Source organism: Notamacropus eugenii, chromosome 3 (assembly GCF_028372415.1).
Source record: "Notamacropus eugenii isolate mMacEug1 chromosome 3, mMacEug1.pri_v2, whole genome shotgun sequence".
NCBI classification, from domain to species: domain Eukaryota; kingdom Metazoa; phylum Chordata; class Mammalia; order Diprotodontia; family Macropodidae; genus Notamacropus; species Notamacropus eugenii.
The window spans coordinates 30,264,591-30,286,468 of record NC_092874.1 but is presented as its reverse complement, the minus strand read 5'-3'; the positions used below and the strand labels follow the sequence as shown (position 1 = coordinate 30,286,468).

General features: G+C 40.5%; 1 protein-coding gene across 5 annotated transcripts in view; it reads right to left on the bottom strand.

The window, feature by feature from the left end:
- THRB (thyroid hormone receptor beta) overlaps positions 1–21,878 on the bottom strand; it is a 438,230-nt gene that overhangs the window by 172,385 nt on the left and 243,967 nt on the right. The gene's annotated exons all lie outside the window — the stretch shown is intronic.

Genomic DNA, 21,878 nt, shown 5'->3' with positions numbered 1-21,878 from the left:
CTATGATTTAGGAGAGAAGAGGTTGCACATGGCTGGAAAGGGTCACATGCAGGATCTGAAACCAAGTCTTCTGAATCCAAGTACAACAGTCTCTCCACTATCCCAAGCAGCATGTAAGTTGAATATACAGCCAGACACCCAATGAATGTATGTATTTATACATACATATATCACTTGCTGATGAGAGTCTACGAAAGTATTTTTATTACTTATGTAAAGCTCTCTCTATAGGCATACATATGGAGGGCACATATGGGCACACATGACACACATATGTATATATTCATGGGTATGCACATGGGTATACACACATGTATATCATATACATTTGCTGTTGTTCAGTCCTGCCAGTCATGTCTGACTCTTCATTGACCCCATTTGGGGTTTTCTGGCAAAGATACTTGGAGTGGTTGACCATTTCCTTCTCCAACTCACTTTACAGATGAAGAAATCGAGGCAAACAGGGTTAAGTGACTTGCCCAAGGTCATACAGCTAATAAATGTCTGAGGTCAAATTTGAACTTGGGTCTTCCTGACTTCAGGCCCAGCACTCCATCCCTTGGATCTATATTAGACTCTAATAACTATTTCTCTCTTTACTTTACCTTTCTTACAAGTCCAGAAAGACTTTTTGGAAGTCTTAAAAGGAGCTTTAAAAGCTTCTTTAGGGCACAGATGACGGTCTGCCCATCTTTGTCATTCTCGGAGCACAACACAGTGCCTTGTACAAAGGAGGTGAAAATGCCGCACTGATTGAATTGTGTATAAACAAATTGGGCTGATGCTTTGATATCATTACAGCAGAAGAATGAGGAAAGAAGCAAATAACAGAATGAAAAATCAATGGAAAATACCATACAGCATATGTTTGCAAATTTGGATGAAACCTTTCAGAGACTAGGGATTTCAAAATAGGCTGGTTATTCCTAATGATTAATAGCTACAGATGTGGGAAAACATCCATTGGGGTGTTTTTGTTTGTTTGCTTTGTTGTAAAACAAATATGATAGATTTATTCTTCATTCTACATTTCTACAAATTTTTTGGGGGGAAGGTCTGTAACTGATTTTATTTAGGATGGTTTTATTGCAGGTGTTAAGCTAAAAAAGGCAGCTAGGTGGCACAATGGATAAAGTGCTAGGACTGGAGGCAATAAGACATGAGTTCAAATTTGACCTCAGACACATTAGCTGTGTGACTGTGGGTAAGTCATGTAACCCTTTTAGCCTCAGTTTCCTCCCCTGCAAAATGAGCTGGAGAATGAAATGGCAAACCACTCTAATATTTTTGCCAAGAAAATCCCCAAAGGGGTCATGATTGAAAAATTATTAAATGACCATAGTAAGTAATAAAAAAAGGCCATTGAAATAATTTATTACGAATGGTGAGATGGAGAGGAGATTGTTGTCTCTCTCTTAGTCAAGGAAGGCTTTCTGGACAATGTGGGATCGGGATATCTTTGAATGATGGAAAAGAAGAGGAGGAAGTATAAAGGATAGGAATGTTACATTATTTCCACTGGAGAAAGTAGGAAGGAAGAAGAGTCCAGGAAAAAAAAAAACTGATACAAAATAAGTATCGCAGAGACACTAATAACATACATATGTGTATGTACACTGTATATTATATACATATATTCAAATGTATATACGTACATATGTGTATTTATAAACATACATATATACATATATGTATATGTGTATATGTATGCATACATATAAGTGTGTGTGTGTGTGTGTGTGTATTTTTAAAAGCTTCATCCCTTACTCTTTTTCTGTTCTTGGGTTTATAAATAGCCCAAGAAGTACTAGAAAATCAGGTTACATTTCTGAGACATATCTAAGGTTTATTCAAATGGCAAGGAACAAATTACTATCTTATTGAGTTTGGGAAGGAAAACATTTGTCCATCATTTGATGAACCAATTTCATATTCAAGAAAGATTTAGAAATTAAACCACTAGGAAGTGAGTACTACCTCAGTTTACTCCTTTTAATTGTCTAGGCTCCATCTGTAAAATACATTTCCAGATAATTTCCAGAGCCCCTTCTGGATTTAAATTCTATAATCCACCAACTTAAACTCACATGGGAAGTTTATTTTCAGAATCTCTCTCTTTTAATGGTAGCTGTCATTTAATGGTAGCCCAGGTTTTCAGCTGACTATGAGGTGGCAGGATGACTTTTATTTTTGTTCTGTTTTATAGCTGTGGATACTAAGATACCATGGCGTTGGGTGACTTGCCCTAACACGGAGCTGGTTAGGAGTGGTGCCAAGCCTTCTATTGTTTAATGTACCACATTTCTTATTCTACTACACTGTTTCTTCACACATAATTTTCCCTCAAAGTGTCTTTGGAACTGAAACTTGGCATTCTGGGTCTCATTGTGAACAGAAACTTTGGCTTTGAAAAGGAAAATGAGAGATAAAGTATTTGGCTAGTTTCATATCTGTACAAGGGTAAAAAATGATTTCTGAAGCATGAACAGCTCAAAATTGAACACAGACATTTAATTAAAAACTTATTTGGGAAAGTCACCCAGACTTTCTGGGTCTTCATCTCCCAGTCTGTGAAATAAGTAGACTACCTCCGAGGCCTTTTCCCCATTCTAAGATTCTGTGAACTTGAGGGATTTCAAAGAAAATTCTGTGATTTAGGCTTGCAGCTGGTCATTTGGGGTGGGTAGGAGAAGGAAAGGGAAGTGTCATTTTGGGGAATGAGCCTGATGAAACAAACGAAGGTCAGGGCACTTTAGCCACTGACCTGATATGGATTCCAGCAGCCTGGAAATAATGAAGCTGGCTTTTGTTTGGGTGTCCAGAATGACCTTTCAAAAGCTGAGCAATCTGGCTGTTGCTCAATTCTCATCTGCCAAATTCTTGGATTTTTTTTTTTGAGCTGCTGGTGCAAAAAGACTGTAGTGAGGCCTGTGACTGCCCTTGACGTAACAAAGCATTGTATTTACTAATACTCTTCCTCCTAACCTCCCTCCACTTCTGACTGGCAGGGAGACTATAGAAGGGATGCCCTAGAGAAGTGTGTGCCCTTTCAGATTTCCTTGCCTCTCAGGTCCCTCCTAGGGCATCCAGCTGCTGAAGGACAGGAAGGGACGCTGGTCCCTTTGGCTTCTGTTCCTTCCCTTTCCACAGTCTCTTGAACCCATTTTGGTTAAAAACAGCAGACATACTCTAGGGCCATCATGACTGACACACCAGGGACTTCAAACTTTGGATCTATTGTGTATTTACTCGTGTGTGTGTGTGTGTGTGTGTGTGTGTGTGTGTGTGTGTGTGTGTGAATGTAAGCTCTGGGAGGTCAGAGACTGAGTTTGTGTCTTGGTTTACAGTGGGTGCTTAACTATTTGCTGATTCAAATTGAATAAGGCTTAAAGATGGACTTCTCCAAACTGTTAACTGTACTGTCTCTGCCTCTACTACTCTAGCTGCTGCTGGGAGAGAAGAGAGAGAGAGAGAGAGAGAGAGAGAGAGAGAGAGAGAGAGAGAGAGAGAGAGAGAGAGAGAGAGAGAGAGAGAGAGAGAGAGACAGAGAGACAGAGAGACAGAGACAGAGACAGAGAGAGACAGAGAGAGACAGAGAGACAGAGAGAGAGTGCAGCGTCACCGACTCGGACTGGCACCTTCTGAAATGGTTTCTGCAGCTGTTGTTTTCTACATTTACATCTCCATTTAGCTCAACAGTTCAAATGGAAATTCTTTTGCTCCTACTTTATGCTTACAGCGCATATTTGGTTGACAGATCGGCTTTTGGGAAGGCCATGTTGCAGCTTTTATTCTTTTCTCTGAATAGTTGAGTCAGCTGTACTTGGAGAAAATTCCATCCGCATTGGGAAAAAAAATTCAGTCTTTTGTTTCCCCGCCCTCTGCATGAATACAAGCTCACAAAATTCTTGGGATGGATGTTTTTACACCAATCAGAAAATGTGAACATGTGCAGACTGATTCATCTATTTCATGGCTCCCCCAAAGGGAAGGAAACAGAATATTCCCCTTTCTTTGTCAAAGGGGCATTAAGTGATGATTTCTGTCCTGGGTGGGAGACCACATGAGTGGAAAGATGCAGAGTGGAGTAGAAATACCACTTGGGTTTAAGTCCTGCTGCTGCTGCCACCTATCCAGGTGACCCTGGACAAGTCACTGGAACCTTCTGAATCTCAGTTTTCCACATCTGTTAAATGAGGGGGAAATCAATGATCTGTGAAGTCCTTTCCAGCTCATGATTTATGATTCTTTTACTTCTATGAACCCTTCCAACTTTGAGAATCTATGAAAAGGAGTTATTTCCCATTAACAGACCAAAGAAGTCATATATGTATGTGTATACTCATATATGTACACATATATGTAGATATTTGTGTATGTGTATAGGTATATGCATGTATACATATATATACCTATATAAGTACACATATATGTATATGTATGTATTATGTATTATATGCACACACACATATATATTACAGTTCATAGCAGTTACTACTAACTACTCTTCAGCCATGTCTGGAGAGAGATATTGGACCCTTTTTGACAATTTGGCAAAACCTATGGATACCTCTTCTCAGAATGTTTGTAAATAAACAAAATAAAATCCACAGAATTACAAAAGAAACCAATTATACTGAAGTACAGTTATCAAAATATATTTTGAAAAAGTGCATGGATCCCAAGTTAAGAACCCTTTATATATTAGGTGATTATGTGCTTATCTTACAGGGCAACACATTTCTTAATTTAATTTAAGGAGAAAACTGTAAATGTATTGCCTCCAGTTTTAGCTGCCTCTTTCTAGCTAAGGTCAGCAGGAGGATGAGTGCTAGCCGTGGGAAACTTTACCCCTCAACATCCTTCTTGGTCAGAAGTAATGACCCACTTGAGTTTGGGGTAGAGGAGTTCCAGGGAGTTTCAGTATAATTCAGTTCATTTTCATTAAGTCAGACGAAGCCGGGTTACGCCCCCACAATTAGACCTGGCTCCAGTAACTGGTGCTCTCCATTGTGGGATGACATCACTCCCATTGAATCCATTTAGTGAATGGGTCACCACATTTAACTCTTGCAAGAAAATACCACCTGAGCTAATTGTTGTTGTGTTTGATGATGTGTGTGGGGAGAGGAGAGAATCTATGACCCTTTCATGTTGTTCTTCATGTTACTTAGGAGTTCTCAGAGGGTTTAGAGAGAGTGGTTGAGATGAGCAGGTTGGAGGGTGGGAAGAATTTAAACTGCTGACCATTGGGTCATTTTTCTTTAATATGGCTTAGTGCATTGAGTTATTATTGGTGTTTTCTTTGAAGCAAGCTCTTCCAGTTTTCAAACAATCTCTGGAATAAATTAGCTCACCATGAGGCAGACCCATAGCAGCTTAAATGTACACTGGTGGAGTGAAAGGCTGAAAAAGGTCATTGTGATAGTGTACTTGGCACATAGTAGGTAGTCAATAAATGTTCATTGTCTAGAGGAGTTAAAGGAAAAAGATACCTAGAACTCTATACAGCTTATTCCATCCTTGTGGATGCATATGCACATTTAACAGAAGTTGGGCAGATGTCCCTAAGCCCAAGATGCGGATGAAGGCTCTGTGTAGGTGCATGCCCAGTATATGAGTCACCACTTTTCCCAGCACTGTTCATGGGTTTTCTTGATGATGAGTTAGGAACCTTGGGCTCAGCCTCCAACTTGGGATGGTGGTGTGGTGAACCCAAATTGTTTAACAAACATTTATCCAGGATCTTGTGAGAGGATACAACTGATGGCCTAGAGAGTGGAAAGCTTACAATATAAAGATCTTCACTGAATGGAGTGAGAGCACAGAATTAGGTAGATAGTGGATCTATCATGGGGCTGGGAGTCAGGAGGATCAGAGTTCAAGTCCCATCTTGGGTAGTTTTTAACTGTGTGACCCTGAGCTTCCCCATCTGCTAAACAGGGATAATAAAACCATTCACTCCAGAGGGTTATTTTGAGGATCAAATGAGAATATATATAAAGGGCTTTGCGAACCTTAAAGCACTTTTAAAGTGTTAACTATTATTATTATTAATAGTTAATATTATTAATATAATCATATATAGTAATATAATATTTATATCATATGTAATAATTACATTAATGCAATAGTTAATATTAATATTAGTTGTTATAATTCAGAAACCCTGTGGCATCATAGAAATGAGAGTAATTAGTTTGGGGATATTTTCAATTCATTTCAAGTAGCATTTACTAGATCCTTACTCTATGCCAGTCACTGAGCTAGGTGCTGGAGACCTGAAGATATCGAGAACATAGTGTCTGACCTCAGGAAGCTCACTCTCTGCTTAGTTTCATTGGTGTGGAATCTCTCTGTGCTGATGTGATCCTCGAGGCAGGTAGCTCTCAGTTTATGTCAATATGTCTTCTACATGTCCACCATGTTTGTGAGGTAGTTCTTGCTTAGGTCACTCTAGAATCCCATTTTGAGGCTCCACCCTTCCTACCAGGGGCCTTCCTTTCATGGCATTCTGGAAAACAATTTGGGGTTGTCAGTGCGTCCTTTGGGCTCTTCCTCTATGGTCTCTTATCATTGCTGTGTGATTGGCTTTTTTCTTTACTGATGGTGAGCACTCATATATAAACAGGAATAAACTGATTTGTACTCAGTGCTATGAAAGGCAGGCAAAGGGCAATGAGAGACATAGCTGGCCATCGAGACAGGAAGACTTGAGTTCAAATCCTGCCTGTGACCCACAGTGGCTGTGTGACCCAGGACAAGTCACAACGTTTCTGTCCTCCAGAAAACTCTTGAGGACTGTAAGTTGCAGAGATGATGGCACTCAGCGGTGTCTTCTTGGAGAACTTTTAACATTTCAATAGTCTGAAGTATAATGGAATTTAGACATAGGCAGTGTCTAAAGATCTGCAGCTCTCAAGTGAGGTCTAGTGACCCTCTGGGGGTCCAGGAGGCCCTTTCAGGGGGTCTGTGAGGTTACAGCTATTTTCATAATAATACTAAGATGTTCTAATTTCTAATGGGTAAATATCAATAAATATAACCTATAGAAACAAGCCCTTAGCTGAAGAAACTTCAATAATTTTTCAGAGTGTAAATGGGTCCTGAGACCAAAAAGTTTGGGAGTTACTGGGCTAGTGGAATGAGCAGTAGCTTTGGAGTCAGAGCTAGTTTCAAATCCTGACATTTTCACTGTCTGTGCAGCCTGGGGCAAATCACACAGAGTCTCAGAAAAAAGAAAGGAAGAAAGAAAGAAAGAAAAAGGAAGAATGGAAGGGAGGAAGAAACTTTTTTTTTTTTAAGGAATATAAGCAATGGTATTTATGGCTAAGTAGTCTAGAGGCACACCAGATGTTACAGATTTGCTTAAGTAGAACAACTCTCTTTGGCAGATAAGTGGTGTAATGGATAGAGTGCTGGGCCTGGAGTCAGAAAGACCTGAGTTCAAATTCACCCTGTTTTCCTCAGTTTCCTCAGCTGTGAAATGAGCTGGAGTAGGAAATGGCAAATCATTCCAATATCGTTGCCAAGGAAACCCCAAATGGAATCATGAAGAGTTGGATGTAATTGAAAAACACCACCACTACTAACATTCAACTGTATTTAGAATCAGAGGACTGGGATTTGAATTATAGTGCTACTGCTTAATACCCACGTGACTCTTCACCTCTATGGGCCTCTTCTGTAATGTTGGCTGGTCCTGATGATCTCTAGAGTCCCTTCTCACTCTTGAAATATGGACCTATGATCCAATGAGGAGAACAGCTGCCCAGGGATCAAATCATATCTAGTGCCAACTCATTCACTTTGGAGAGGGTGGAGTGGGGATACTGGGGTGGGGAGTGGAGTGTCTAGTCTAAACCCAACTAATCCTTGTTAGGAATGGCTCTGAATCATGTTGAGGGGTGTTCTGTAGTTTGGAGAACTGTGTTAGAAGGGACTTTAGGACCCCATTTGGTCTAAGGCACCAGGGCCACTTAAGACATGTTTTGGAGTAGGTTGGAACATTTTGGGGGCAGAGAATTATAAACGTAAAGCAGAAGAAAAGTGCTATGAGAAATTCGAGACAGGAACGATCATTTAGATACTGAGTGGGACAGGCACGGTATCTAGGAATGCTTCATGGAGGAGCAGGCACCCAGGTTGCACCTTTAAGAAGGAAGGCGCTCCATTAGGTAGAAGTGGAGTTGTTCACTACAAAGGCACTGTGTGAATGAAGGTAGAGAGATGGGGAGGGCAAGAAGAGAACTGGAGGAAAGGAACAATACAGTTTGGCATGGGCACAGAATACAGGAGGGGGAAGGCATGAGGTAGGTTGGAAGGGGGAAGGTGGAGCCAGAGAACAGATATTCTTGAATGCTGAGATAAGGAGTTAAAGCTTTACTCTGGTGATCATAGACCAACCTCAAAGCAGAGTTTGGTATCTGAGCAGGGGAGTAATGAGATCAACATGAGGATGTGGATAAGAAAAAAGGAAGAAAAAAGGGTTCTCCACACTGACGTGGCCTTGCTCAGAGAACTAACGCTAAACCTCTTTTAAATCTTTAATAAAAGGACAGAATCCAATCTGTGAAGACTTAGGTGGTCCTCATGATTATAGCAATAGATATAATAGAAAAGACTTTCGTCAAAATCTATTTCTGTATTTTGAAAACCTAATAAAAACAAAGGAATAGTGGACTTTTCTTAACACATAAAGGAGAAAAGTTAGTGGACTTTCCAATGTAATCAAGGGCAATGTGAGGATGCCCGCTGTAAACACTACTTTTTAACATCATGATGGAATTAAATGAAAAATTAACTGAAACAGGAAATTCAGCAAAGAAGTAGACCCTAAAGTTGACATAGATCATCAGCATTTCTATATGTTGCCAATCAAGGCCAAATGGAAAAGATGGAAAGGGAAATTCTATTTAAGATAATTAATCATTATAATCATCCTAGTAATAAATACCATTTATGTAGCATTTACAGTGCCAGGCATGGTGAGCTAAGAGCATCCTCACTCCAGCCCAGAGATGTAGGTCCTGTTATTATTCCCATTTCACAGATGAAGAAGCTGAGGCAAACAGAGGTAAAATGACTTGCCCAGGGTCACACAGCTGGGCTGGATTTGGACCAGATCTTCCAGACTCAAAGCCCAGCTCTTTATCACTGTGCCATCTTACTTGCAGAATCTATAAACTATTTGAAAAATCTACCAAGAAACACCAAGGAACCATACGAATGCAACTAAAATACTCTTTGCAGGAATAAAGACAGATCTAAAGAAATGGAATATCATTAATTGCTTATGGGTAGGTTCTTCCAATACAATAAAAATGATATTATCTAAGTTAATCTACTTATTCAGTGCTATGCCAATCAAACTACCAAAGAATTATTTTACTCTGCTAGAAAAAGTCATAATGAAATTCATCTGGAGGTCAAGAATCTCAAGAGAAATAATGAAAAAAAGGTGGAAAGAATGAGACTGAGTAATACCATATCTAAAACTATATTATGGAGTAGCCATCATCGGAACAATTGAGAAATTGACCAATGGAATCGATTAGTTGCATAACACGCAAAAGGAAACAAAAGTAGTAGTCTATTGTCTGAAAAACTGAAAGATCACAGTTATTTCAGTATAGATTCACTATTTGCCAAAAACTGCTGAGAAAACTGGAAAGCAGTCAGGTAGAATTAGATACTGACCACCACCTCACACCATATGCCAAGAAAAATTCTAAATGGATAGATACATGACTTAGATATAAAAGGTGACAATATAAGCAAAGAAGACCTCTATTTTCTATAACTCTTTGCATCTATCTATTTATCCATCTATCCATCCACCCATCCTTCCATGTATCTACGTATGTATCTAGCTATCTATGTTTCTATGTGTTTATGTATCTAGCTGTCTATATATGTCTGTCAATGTATCTATCTATCTATCTTTGTATCTGTCTATCTATGTATCTATCTATCTGGAACATTCAAGCTTATAAAAATAGAAGCTATTCTCCAGTAGATTAAATGGTCAAAGGACACAAATGGCCAATTTCAAAAGAAGAAATCCAAGCTATCAACAATTACATGAAAAAGTGCTCCAAATCTCTAATAATTAGAGAAACACAAATCAAAGTCACCTTGAAGTTCTACCTCTCACCTATCTGATAAGCAAAGATGATAGGAGAAAATGGCACATGCAGGAGGAGCCATGGAAAATGGGCACACTAACACATTGTTGGTAGACCTATGAATAGGTCTAGCTGTTTGGAGTTATGCCCTCCCCTCCAACTCATTAAATTATGCACATCCCCTTTGATCCAGTGATACCATTACTAGGTATATACCTCCAAAAATGGAAGAAAGCCCATTTGTTATAGCAGCTCTTTTTGTAGCAGTAAAGAACCTTGGAAACTAAGAGGGTGACTACCCATTCCGATTGGGGAATAGCCAAACCAATTATGGTATGTGAGTACAATGGATTATTATTATACAATAAGAAATAATGAAATGGAGAGTTTCAAAGGAACCTGAGGAGACCCAGTAGAAACTGAGCAGAAACAGGAAAACAGTTTCTACAACGACAACAACATTATAAAGAAAAAAATTGGAGGATTTTAGAACTTAGATTTTAGAATTCTGATCAATACAACAACAAACCATGATTTCAGGGACGTAAAACACACTCCTCCTCCTCACTGCTGATGTACATAGAAAGGGATAGACAGACACTTTGGGACAAGGCTAATTTGGGGGAACTTGCTCCACTTGACTATGTGTATTTGTTAAGAAGAATTTGTTTCTTTACTCAATGAGGGTGGGAGTAGGGAGGATGGTAGGGAGATGAAAGGACTGCTTGTTAATTATAAAACAATATTAAAAGATTTGGGTAGTTCTGTTTTGGGACAAGCATACATAACTTGAACGTCAGCCATTCCATTCAACTCTAAAACATCAATTGTTTTTCTTCTTCTAGCATATAAAAAGGCATATGTCAGAATCTCGTGGTTTTGATGGTATAATTACTTTTTTGCAATTAAAAAAATGAACACCATATTACTACAAGAGGAGGAGTAATACATTTACCATTGGATTTCATTCACAACATTAAAAAAGGTCACAATTTAAGGGCACCAGGCCAACTAACTATACATGTTCTATGCTAAGACACTTGACTTTAAAAAATTAGTTGCATTTTAGCTCTCTCAGATTCATGGGAGAATGCCAGTCTAATCTGTGATGGGGGTAGATGGGGTTGAATTCCTTTCATCAAGGCATTAGAATATACATTGCTTACCAGTTAGGGATAATTTCGTTTTTTGCACTTGTTCTCTCAGTGTGAAGTCTAGTACCTGGCACAAAGTAAGTGTTTAATCGAAGCTTATTAATTAATTGAAGGTACCTAACAACCCTTTAATTAGTAGATAATTCTTAGGGAGTTGCCTGAATCAGAGAGAAGTTAAGGGTATTATCAAAAGTCATGCACCTGGAAAGCAGGATATGTGGCCCTCAAGCAGCTTCATCTCTTCAACCATACTGATCAATTCCCCCTTCTAAATTTCTTTCATCCCTCCAGCTTTTCTGCAGAACCATCCATTCTTTTCTTCCGACTCAACAAGCATTCAATGCTTACTCACAGAAAACCAAAACAGTGTCTGCTCTGGGAGTTTACATTCTATTCTGCAAGAACTCCTACCCTGCTTTTTTTTTTGGAACACAGGAGTCACTAACATTACCCAGAAAACAGAAAGAAGTGAAAAGACTATAATGAGTTTGCTGTGGCTCCCAGAGCTGCTGCTCTGGAAGCTCAGTGCTAGTAGGAAAATTATTTTGCATGAAGTTATCTATTAACAGAAGCTTCTTTTAAGTCTTATCTTATAAAGACTTAAAAAGACTTATAAAGATTTTGCCTTTTTGCCAATCAGAGGCTTTATCATTTTCACTAGTTACTTGATGGGGTTGATAAGGTAAGAAGGGTAAGTTGTGTGGCTTTCTGTAACAAGCAGTTGAAAAAAAATTAACTTGGTCTGTTATATCTTGTTTTTACAACACCTGCATTTCCTTGTGTATCCCTTCTGTCCTCCCCTGAGCCATCATTTATAAGAAAAAAATTAAAAACACAACCAACAAGAAAAACAACCATTGAAAATTGCCCCCAGCAAAACTAGGCAAGTTATCTGAAAAAAAGTCTGCCATTGTGATGTGCAGCATTCCATACCCATGGTTTCCCAACATTGTGAAGAAGAGGGAAGGAAGGAGCCAAGCTTGGTCATTAGAATTTGGCACCGTTCAGTTTTGACTGTTTCATCATTGTTGTGGTTATTTTCATTTCCATCGTTGCATTCATTGAGCATAACATTTTCCTCACTTGACTCTTTTGGTCCTAGAAATGGTCTGTTTTCATCTTGTTAAAATCTTTATCCTTCCTTTTCAAGCTAAGCTCAAATGCCACCTTCTCTGTTCAGTTCTCCTAAATGTTCAGTTCTTCCTTTCCCACTGCCAAAAGTATTTTTTGCAAATTTTTCTATAACACTGGGTCTGGGTTTCTCACTTGCTTCCATCATATCTATCTTGAATTATATATTTGTGTCTGCATTGTCTTTCTCCTCCTTCTTCTGGTAAACTACATGTGCCTTGTGGGCAGTCAGTCAATAAGCATTTATTAAACTCTCATTATGTGTCAGGCACTGTGCTAAACCCTGGGGATACAAAGGGAAAACCAAGGTTTCTGCCCTCAAGGATCTCAGAGTCTAGTGGGGGAACAACATAAAACAATATATATATGTATATTAGAAAAATACAGTGGTAAGTGAGGGAAGGCACCAGCAGCGGGGGTAATGACTTAGAAAAATGGGATTTCACTTGAGTTTGGAAGGAACATAGCGAAGCCAGCAGGTAGAGGTAAAGAGGGAGAGTATGGCAGGAGTGTATGACAGAGGATGTAAAGGCAGGGTCTGTCTATGTGAAGACCAGCAAAGAGCAGGCACTGCTGAATTCTAAAAAAACATGGAGAACAAAGCATAAGATGACTGGACAGGTAGGAAAGAATTAGGTTACTAAGGGCTTCACAAAGCAACAGAGCATTTTACGTTCGATCCTGGGGCTAGAAGGGAGCCACAGGAGTTTGAGTTGATGGTGGTGTTTATGGAAATGACATGGTCAGCCCTATGATTAAAGCAATGGAGTAGAAGATGGGCTGGCATGGGAAGAGACTTAAGGGAGGAAGACTAACCGGTAGGTTATTACAATAGTTTAAGTGAGAGGAGATGCACCATGATGGTGGCTGTGTGAGTTTTCACTGAAGGGGACAAAATAACATTTGGCAACAAACGGGTCCTGTTTGGTCCTGTTTGAGAATGAAGAAGAAAAGATGAACAACAAGGGGTAAGGGAGTAAGGAGTCCAGAAAGCCACTGAGGTTGGGGGTCTGGGTGATTGTGATCGGGTGGCTTTGGGGGAAAAGACAATGAGTTATTTTCTGTTGTTTTTCGTCTTGGCATCCATACAGCCTAGCATGGTGCCTTATACACAGTAGATACTTAGTAAATGTGTGGGTGAATGATGGGCAATAGCTGTAGAGTCTGAGGACCCTGGCTTAAATCTTGGCTCTATGCTGTGGTACCCATGTGACCTTGGACGAGTCATGCTACCCTTTCAGATCTCAGTTTCTCCATGTGCAAAATGAGGGTCTTACACTACATGACTTCTGAGGTCCCTTCCAATACTAAATTGAGGATAGAATCCATGATAAAAACCCACATGATCTACAAAATAAATGACTTCCATCTCTGCACCATCCAATCTCTTTCAAGGCTCCAAAGGCAGAACGGCAGAGGGCACATATTTTTGTGCCTCAATTCTGATCTAATTCTGTCTGATATTAAAATTGGACTGCAAATTCCATTCTAAAAAAATCTTCATTTTCAAATGTCCAGAGCATTTTAGATATGTCTAAAGAATTTTGGTCTATTCTTAGTTAGTAGTATAAATGTTAAGCTCTATATTTCTTTTTTGTTTCTTTCTCTCTTTCTCTCCCCCCCTCCTTCCCTTCCATCCTTCCTTCGTTCCTTCGTTCCTTCCTTCCTTCCTTCCTTCCTTCCTTCCTTCCTTCCTTCCTTCCTTCCTTCCTTCCTTCTTTCCATCAATTTGTTTTTTTCATGTTAAGATGTGAAGCATTTCAAGACTCAGGACCACAGTTTTCCTGGCATGACCAGCAGAGGTAGACATACCAGTTTAAAAAAAAGTCTTCATTGCTACATGTCTATATTCAAGTGAATAGGCTTGTTAAAAATGACTCTGGTATTTACAAGGAAGGATGCTTTCTTTTTCCTGGGAGAGATTGGGAGGAGAAGGGGAACTGGTTACCACATACAGAGTTTACCAGTGGAAGATATTCAGCTGGGCTTCATTCCTCTGTGGCAAATGAAAGATTCTGGGGAAGAAGTGGAGTGGGGGGTGGGGAGAAAGAAGGACTCGGAAGAAACATGGCTGCCTACAATTTGAGAGCAGATGGGAAATGGGGTGGCACAAGCAAGGTCTAAAGGTCTATTAGACAGGGGAATCTCCTAAAATCAAGGCTGTTGTGAGCTCTTACTTGAAAACATACAGAAATGCCTCACCTGGATTTCTGTTTCAGGGGATAGAGCACTGATCCCTGAGTCAGCAAGACCTGGAGTCAGATTCTCCCTTAGATACTTAGTTGTATGACACTAAACAAATCCCTTAACCTCTGTCTGCCTCATTTTCTGTAACATGAGGATAATAACATCATTGGCCATCCAGGGTCGCAAGGATCAAATGAGAGAATATTTTTAAAGCACCTTGCAAATCTTAAAACGCTATATAAAGGCTAGTTATTATTATTAATTGAGAATTATTATGCCCACTTCCCCCCCCCCCCCCCCTTAGGTAATGACTATCTGCTGCCTCATTCAGTTTCTGCCTCACCACAGTTCTTATCCTGGTAAGAATATAACCTCATGGGCTTCAAAGCTGGACCACTCTCAGTAAGTCACTCAATCTTATTAGGTCTCACTTTCTTTATTTATAAAATGAGTGGCTAGACTTGACCTCTATGCTTTTTTGTATCTCTTATGGTCCTCACACAGAGCCTAGCTGGTGCGTAATAAATACTTGTGGATTGACAGGGAAATTTCATTGTGTTATAATCTGAAAATTACAGGTGAGAAGGCAGGCTTGCACTTGGCTATGGGAGCCTAGTAAGCAGGCAGTATTCAGCCCACTGAAAGAAAGTATACTCTCTTTTAATAGGTTTTTGGGGAGGGCTGAATTTAAGTCAAGAAAAACTAATTTCAAATCCTGCTCAAGACTTTTAGCAGCTGTGTGACCCTGGGCAAGTCACTTAACTTCCTGTCAGTCTCAATGTCCTCATCTGTAAAATGGGGATAATAGCACCTAGAGCATAGAGTTGTGGTGAGGATCAAATGAAGGGACTCTGTCTATATAAAGCACTCTGCAAATTTTGTGATGCTAGGTAAATGTTAGCCATTGTCATTATTACCACATTTGTGTGGTCTATGGCACTTTAAGGTTCTCAAAGCACTTTCCATGATCTCATTTTATTGCAGGGGCTGTGGTGTGTGTGTGTGGGGGGAGGGGAAGGGTGTTTGCCCACCCCAGTAGGCAGTGACCCTTTTGAAGATGCCTGCTGCCTTTGAAGTTGACTTGACATTATACCATGGTAACCACAAACCACCTTCAACAACAGGACAGACCTATTGGGTCCATGCCAATTTCTGTTATCATTTGGTTAGCTCTAATCCTATTATCTCAGGGGGTTAAGGAGGCAAGAACAGCCATGTATCAGAAGGAGGGAGGCATAAAGTCTTATTGCTCATCTGAGCCCTGTTGAGCAACATTACTCGTGAAGATTCCCATGAATCACAGGGTTTACTTGTTATCTTTCGTTCAGTTTCTCAAGGGGATTTATGGGAATCATGTCCAAAGCTACACACAAGGTATGAGCTGATGGAATTCTGACAAAGTAGATTATTCCCCAGAGGAATGATCTGCTTTGGGAGCTAGTAAGCCTCCCCTCTTACTAGAGGATTTCAAACAAAGTCTAGATAAGCACTTGTTGGCGATGCTGCTGAGAGGACCCTTCCTTGGGTTTGGGGTGATTTGCATGGTCTCTGGGATCAGAGGTTTAGAGCTGGGAGGCACTCTCATTCAAATCTGAAGAATTTAAGGTGTGTGACCTTGGGCAACTCAGTTCTCTTCCTTTGAGCCTCAATTTTCTCATCTGTAAAATGAAAGATTGGGATGAGCTGGCCTCTAAATTCCTTTCCAGTTTATGACCATAGGAATAGACACAGAGGCTCAAAGAGTATAGGTGACTTTCCCAATGTCATAAAAATGGTAAGTTGCAGAGCTGGGATCTGAATTCAAGTTCTCTGGTAATAGATTCATCATTCCTTACATCTTCCCTTGCTGCTTGCCCATAGCGTGACCAGTACTCATGCTGCACCAAGAACTACATTGTATTATTACCAACCAGAGAATGTTGACTAGGGAGAACCTTGATGAAGGTTGTATACCAACATACACCTAGTGTGGCATACAGTGCCAGGCATACAGTAAGTGCTTAATAAATGCTTATTGAATGTAACTGAATACCCACAGAAGATGGTAAGTGAATGGAGACTCAAAGCTAATGGGTCAGGCAAAACTCCCAGTGTGGCAGGAACCAGTTTAAAATGCAATTAGAAAACATTTACTAAAGTGTAAATTCAATGCAACATAGATCATGTTAATTTGTGATTTTCTAGGTTAACATGCAGCCCTGCAAAGATCCATTTCCATTTGATTTTGACGTCACTGGACTTCTTGTTGTGCTTCTTCAGTCCTTTTCAATCATGTCTGACTCTTTGTGACCCCATTGAGGGTTTTCTTGGCAGAGATACTGGAGCAGTTTGCCATTTCCTTCTCTAGCTCATTTTATAAAGGAAACTGAGGCAAAGAGGGTTAAGTGACTTGCTCATGGTCACTAGTATCAGAGGATGGATTTGAACTCAGGTCTTCTTAACTTCAGGGCAGGGTTTTATCCACTGAGCCACCTAACTGTCTCACTACTGGACTAGAAGACCTTAAAGTTCCTTGTAATTCTATGCCACTGATGTGCTGATTCTAGGTTCTAGGTCTTGGTAGAAATGGAAGAAGGAGGTGGAAGGAAAAGCCACTGAGCAAGTGGGGAAGGAATGGAGGGACTTATTTTCTTTGAGGACTTTGGCTTCTTAAAGCCAGGGTTGTTGTTGTGTTTGTTCTTTGATCTCAAAGAGGACCACGACATCAAGAGGATGACATGACTTGCAGTTGACTTGGATTTGAGTGATGGAGGGTTGTGCAAGGTCACTAACTTCACTTTCTCCTCCTGAGCCATCTGGGTGCAGTTGCCTGATATTCATCAGGATAACTGGAAATGGCCCAGGTTGAAATGGGAGACCCTGGCCCTTTCAGGCTAAGGTCCTAATGGGTGTATCTCACTCAAAGTGAGAATGCTATAAAGCCAGAATACCTCCATAGAATCCCTGGCAACTGTGTTAACCCCTTTTGATTGAGGGCTATTCTCAAGCAGTGGAACGGGACTGTTTTTAACCTTTCCCTTCTATCTGAGAGCTTTGCTTCTGGACATACTCAATGCCTACTTGTTTCCCAGGGTAAATATACATACATGCATACATACATACATACATACATACATACATACATACATACATATATAAAGTCTTCCAGAAGGTTCCAGAGGGAGTCTTCCTCACTGATCCAGCAATGAATGCTCCTGCCTTTTTCAGTCACTTTGCTAGGGAGCTTCTGATTGGTTGCCAAGCCCTCAAATCCCTGGGCAGGGGGCAAAGATTCAGGAGGGATGCCAAGAAAGCTGAAAGGAGTGACTTGCTCAAAGAAATAAAGCCCTTCTCATTTCTGACTATCTTCCAGGTTCTGGTAAGGAAAAGGGAGGGAACTGAGGAGACTCAACGAAAAATGGCCCTGAGCCCAGCAAAGAACTTGGAGCCAGAGGGTTCCCTGGCCAAATGAGAGGGCTGGCAAATAGACACATGAGGGCTTTATTACCAGCTCTCATAGGCTACATTAAAAATAAGAATCATCCTCCCCCTCTGCCTCCACAGAAGCCGTTTAGATAGAGAGTATCAGTCCTATGTTGCGTGCTGAGGAAGCATGCAAATAGTTTATTTTCACGTGAATCAAGTCAAGCTGAATTGCCTTGGCTTATAAAAGCCAGAGAGGTTGTTGATAAGCCCAGAAATTCCCAAAGTCAAGTAAATGCTCCAATCGGTCCAGCGGAGACAAAAGGTCAAGTGTCTTTGCAAGTCAATCTCCACAAAGAATCCGCATTCACAATTTATCCCAAAATAATTCACCGTGTAAATACTTTTAAAATACAAAAACAGGCCGCCTTTCATAAATCTAAGACAAATTCAAAATGGTCCTGTTCCCACTCTCCTTACAGTGTTTAGCTCAAATAAGAATCCGTCTGGGCTGGGGTGGAGGTGGAGGGAGTTTGGTTAGAGTGTGGGGAGAAGTAGAGCTGGAATTGACTCATGTGAAACTGAGAAAGTTCAAAATATTGAGAGAGGGAAGAAGGGAGGGAGGGAGAGACACAGAGACAGAGAGACAGAGACAGAGAGACAGAGACAGAGACAGAGAGACAGAGAGAGGAGACAGAGAGAAAGGAGACAGAGACACAGAAAGAGAGAGAAGAGAAGAAAGGAGAGACAGACAGAGAGAGAGGGAGGGAGAGGAGAGGAGACAGACACAGACAGAAACACGGAAAAAGAGAGAAGAGAAAAGAAGAGAGAGACAGAGGGGGAGAGAGACAAAGAGAGAGGCGAGACGAGAGAGAGGAAACCGAGACACAGACAGAGACACAGAAAGAGAGAGGAGGAGAGGAAGAGAGAGAGAGAGAGAGAGAGAGAGAGAGAGAGAGAGAGAGAGAGAGAGAGAGAGAGAGAGAGAGAGAGAGAGAGAGACGACACGGAGAGAGGCAGGCAGGCAGACCCAATTATTTAAGGCAATTTCTTTCTTGGTGTTTAGCCCATTCAATACCATTTCCACCAAAACTATAGAAACTATATATCCATGTATAGATATCTAACTAAATGTGATCCATACGTAGAAGAGATGATAACACAGAATAATATGTAAAACATATGAATATATTCTGGGTTTTAAACACATGTACAGGCTATATAAAATGGTGAAAGAGGTAATTAGATAAAAATGTTCTTTCCTTTGCAAAAAAGGATAGTAATAGCAATAATTATTATTACTTAGAGTCATCCTACCATACTGAGTTATTCCCCAAAGAACAGGCAAGAAGAGTGAAATCTTTCCACGGATTACGCTAGCTCCCCTCTGATAATGCATTCGCATTTATCCTGCGCTCTCTTATCTTTAAAAGGCTGGCTTCGGGGCATTCCTTCCTCCCCGCTTCACCTCAGCCTGGCAGCCTCTGCGTCTCTGGGGACCATTTCTAGCAGCTAAGGGAATGAAGTGGCCCCTGCTTCTGTCTCACATCCCCTCTGCCACCCAGAAGCACTCCTGCAGGCTGGTCAAGTTTTCCACAATGTCTGAGTTGGAAAAAAACGAGCCAAGACAAACCTCAAAACACTGAAGAAAAACAATTTAGTGAGAGGCTCCATTTTTCTTAGATATGAAGCTGGGGGTGGGGGTTTGGGTACCAGAGGAAAGGGGCAGAGTCCAACACGTTGACTGCTTTAATTAAATGCAATTCGTGGAGGCTTTCTCTCCATAAATCACTCAGCCCTCTCATTGCTGTTTGCCACAGACTGCAAAGAACTGGGCAAGGTCACAGGAGGGGGCTTTAGTCTGGGGCCCCTTTGAAATTTCAGAATTGACAAAACATCTTGTAAACAAAATGTTCTTTCAAGTGGGCATCATATCCTCGACATGTTTGCGGCAAATTTATTTGACTGGGTAGCTAGATAATTTTTGTTTAAGAAAAGAAGATCAAGGCTTCAAGTTCCCCATCCCTTCTCCTCCAACTCAGATAATCCAGCTAGATTCTGGGCAAGCAAGAGTTGGGCAAGGTTCAGCAAGGCATAATTCAGTCCTCCATTTGACAAATCATAGGCCACAGAGTTGGACAGTTTAAATGTCCTAATTCATCAAATAGAGCTGGAAGGAATCAGAAAAATTCTGTCAGGCAAAGGATCATAGAGGATAAGAGGATAGTTTTAGGGCTGGAAGAGAGCTTAGAAATGATTGCATCCAATCCTCTCATTATAGATGAGGAAACTGAGGCATAGGGAGTTTAATTGACAGTTTATCCAGTGTCACACAGCTAAAAACTAAGGTAGGATTTGAACCCAAACCTTCCTGACTGCCAGACAAGTGCCCTATCCATTACGCCAAGCTGCTTCTCAATATGGAAAACCATATTTGTTTTTTTCAGACTGGTAATTCAGTTCTCATCTTCTTCCGCGCTATGGTATACTGCAGTAGTCCAAGCAGACAAATATGAAGATGTTGACAATGATGATTAATCTTGTTATGGAGGTTTTTTACCCAGAGATCCCAAATCAACTACCAACAAAATGGCCCAGTCACATAAACAAGAGCAAGAGAAATCTGCTGGACAACCCATGTATTCTATTGGTGTTCTCACTGTAGCAAATGAAAAAGAGTAAGGACTCCAATACACAGGGGAGACCCATTAGGATGAAGGTACGACAAGCAAGGTGAAGCCTGAATCCCTTAGGGATGTCTCCATCCACAAGGTCACAGATCAAACCAAAGCATAAAATAGAATTTTAGATGACCGAAGAATTTGTTTCTGATTTGAACCAGACTGCAGACGAGGTTACAAAAGATGAGCTGTTCTTAAAAGATGTCAATGCCAAGGAGGCATAGACAAGCAAATCTATTTTCAATTACATCTAGTCAATAGTATTTGATAAGGAACACAGAAGGGCACAGGTTACCCAATACGCTTTGTGAGGCAAAGCTTTTCCTGATCAAGGAAAATGTCCGTACACCAAACTTTATGGTAGTTGGATTTTCTCTAAGGGTTTACCCCAAACTTCTCATGAACCCAGTCCCAGGGATCTCTCACACCAATCTATCTAAGCCAAAAAGGCTAAGATCCATGGAGGAAAGACTTCATGGAAATAGTTATTGCTTGAATTTTAACATAGTCTTTTTTTAAATGACATGTAGCACACACTTTCCTAACTATGAAGTAGAAATTCCACCCAAAAGTTGGTCTTTGCCAGTCTTAAACCAGTACAAAAGATCACAGATTTAGAACTGAAAGGGTCGTTGGATGCTTATCCAACCCTCCTTGTTTTATAGATGAGGAAACAGGCTCAGAGGGGGTTGATTTGCCCAAGATCACACAGCTATTAAGTAAGAGAGAGAATTCAAATCTAGGTCCTCTGATTCTACATACAGTTGAGTAAAGGTGTCCTATTTAGGCAAATCTTCAGCCACATAGTCTGGTTGTCTCTTAATTATACTAAAGGACTGCTTGGCCACAAGCCCCATAAGCCTACATCTTGCAAGAGGGTTCATCCAATTTTTCAGTTTTCTGGTAGCACCATCCAGGAACATTCAGGACCCTCCTACTCATATTTACAACTTTTTTTTTAGGTGGAAAGGGACTCTGCCTTTGTGTGCATTTATAGACCCCTTGAAAATAGGCTTTAGCTGACCACAAGAAGTATCCTTGGACTTTAGCTGGTGGCCACAAACCAAGCTCCAATCCCCAAAGGACCATGAAATGGCAGTCAGAGTAAAATACAGGATGCCGTCCATTTGTGAAAATTAAAAAGGAAACAAACAAAGGACCCACAGACAACACAACCTACACATCAAAAACTCCCA